Here is a 2,507-nt window from a genome sequence, read left to right as displayed (position 1 = left end):
ACATAACATTTATATTGATCTTTTAAAATAAAGGTCATGGGCGATTTTACCTAGGAAAATTATTGACATAGACATGATTTTCCTAAGAAAATTAGTCTGAGGACATCAATTGTATTGATATATTATAACACAACTCTAAAACTGAATATTGAAACAAAACATTTATAATTATCTTTTAAAATAAAGGTCTGACATTTAACTTAGCTATATAATTGACATGGACATGATTTCCTAGGAAAGTTAGTCTGGGGACATACATTTCATATAATTTTTAATGCCCGAGAGAAATTCTCTAATTATTTTACTTTAACTGTTGAATTTTAATAACTTTAGACATTCGTCCAAAACTATGTGTTATCTATTTTTCAAAAATTCTAGCTTTAATTTGTCAGTCCATCGTAAGCCTATCTTGCTGGCTATAATGTTATCTTTTGTATATATACAGGTTGCACTATAATAAATTAAAGCATGCATTCATTCGTTCATAGATTAAATATGTTCATATGAAGATAATAGAACACAAAGTTCAAAGATCATTATATGTCTTATCTTCAAAAATATCTGACTTGTGAATCATGTAATATATGATACATATCCTATCTTACACAAGGGTGAACATGACTTCTGGTAGGTAATTTAAATTTGGTGTCACAAACTATATATACTTATAGTTGTCATTTTGATCTAACGATCTATGTTACAGGATGGAAAACGGTTGGAATCTTCTGTGGTTAAAAGTATTCGGGCACGGGAACATACAATGAATCGAACAATTATTAGATTCAAAAACATGTGTTTATTCATACCTCCTTTAACTACTGTTCCTCAAGAAGACGGAGTTTAAACTAAATGTATGTTTCTGTTTAATCTACTCCTCCTTTTTTTGCTTTTTCAAATATCTTGAACACTTGTCATTACAAGTCGTAAACAAAATGGTGAAACATCAGTTGTTGCGTCAATAATACTGCTGTCTGCCTATGGTATCTTTCGCTATGCTTTTGGAATTTGAAGTCTTTAATCTGACTTATTTTCTGTTTGTCTAGATATATAGGAAGATGGTGTGTGCGTGCCAATGAGACAACTCTCCATCCAAATAACAATTATAAAAGTAAACCATTATAGGTCAATGTACGGCCTTCAACACGGAGCCTTGGCTCACACCGAACAATAAGCTATAAAGGGCCCCAAAATTACTAATGTAAAACCATATGCACTTTTTATGGTAGGTTAACTATTAATAACATAATCCCAACCACCTCCTTCCAGGGATATCAGCAATATACACTATCATGATATGTGTAATATGTCAAAATATGTTATTAGTGTATTTTGGTTATCTTTTCTATGTATTAATTTAGAAAAAACGGCTATAACATAATTCTTTCATTAATCTAAATGTGATCAATGCCCTAAGAGTAAGATGCTTTTGTCTGCACTTGGGTTTCCTGAAGTATGTTTTAATTTCTATGTTTTACATAAAAAATTACTGCACTAAGTTATTATATATTTTTTTATCAATACATTTGCTTATACTTTTATGATTCTTTGTTTACTTTTTGATATGTCTAAGAGTTGAGATTTGCTTGTTTCTATACTTGCATTTAGATGGGTAAAGCATGTACATTAAATAAACATACACATATCACGTGATTTATTTTCGATCAGGTATACCAGCACTATTATTGGTTTTACTTTGTAATTTTGCACAGTTGGGTAAGTTATATCTCCCTATCTATTACAGTAACATTTAATGAGAGACATATTTTAAAAAAATGTACTAATAACATATACATGTACACATAACAACAAACGACGCTTTATTTTTGATTTGTCTTTTTTGGTTTTTGTCTTACATGTAAGTGGAAAGACGGTTAGAAACTAGGAGAAGAAAAATGCATTTTACGACTAGGCGTCGGAAAGTGATAAACCGTAATTTTTTTTTATACCCCTCAATAGAGAATTCGATTTGGATACAGGTTAAATAATTTTAGCAAACTTTCAACAATTACTTTACATGATATCAAATCAGAAATCAGAAACAGAAAAACTACACAATTTAGAAAAAAAGAACGAATCGGACACACTAATAAAACACACAAAGGTACTTTATTCTCAATATACTATAAAACATGTACAAAGACGTGTGTTTGCATTTCAGTCGAATGCATACTCGATTAACAATGTGTCGGTTTCTTTACAGAATGTAGAATCATTTGCCTTTCCTGTACTGGTTTATCAGAGGGAGAACAGTGTCACAATGTTGTATCATGTGAACAAAACGAGGTATTATACAACATTTAGATTTGGACTTCATGATTTGTATGTTGCGCATACCTTTTTGTCTAATTTTGACATATAATAAAGACTACATAAATGAGCAGCGTGTACCATATTGTTCGACACTTTAAGCTTGTTTTAAGTATATGACACAGATTTAAGAATTCAGCATTGGATTTGGAAACATGTATCATACGCATTTTTATGTAGTTATGCTCCATTTCCAATTT

General features: G+C 30.4%; 1 long non-coding RNA gene across 1 annotated transcript; it reads left to right on the top strand.

Annotated features, from left to right (window-relative positions):
- The first annotated feature begins 483 nt into the window (after positions 1-483).
- LOC139487079 (uncharacterized) lies at positions 484-2,285 on the top strand. The gene is made up of 3 exons (XR_011655739.1): positions 484-627; positions 1,666-1,713; positions 2,201-2,285. It is a non-coding gene; the product is annotated as an uncharacterized lncRNA (long non-coding RNA).
- The last annotated feature ends 222 nt before the right edge of the window (positions 2,286-2,507 follow it).

Source organism: Mytilus edulis, chromosome 8 (genome assembly GCF_963676685.1).
Source record: "Mytilus edulis chromosome 8, xbMytEdul2.2, whole genome shotgun sequence".
In the NCBI taxonomy this organism is placed as follows: domain Eukaryota; kingdom Metazoa; phylum Mollusca; class Bivalvia; order Mytilida; family Mytilidae; genus Mytilus; species Mytilus edulis.
Note: the sequence above shows the minus strand (reverse complement) of the source record. Positions and strands in the feature narration are given on the sequence as shown.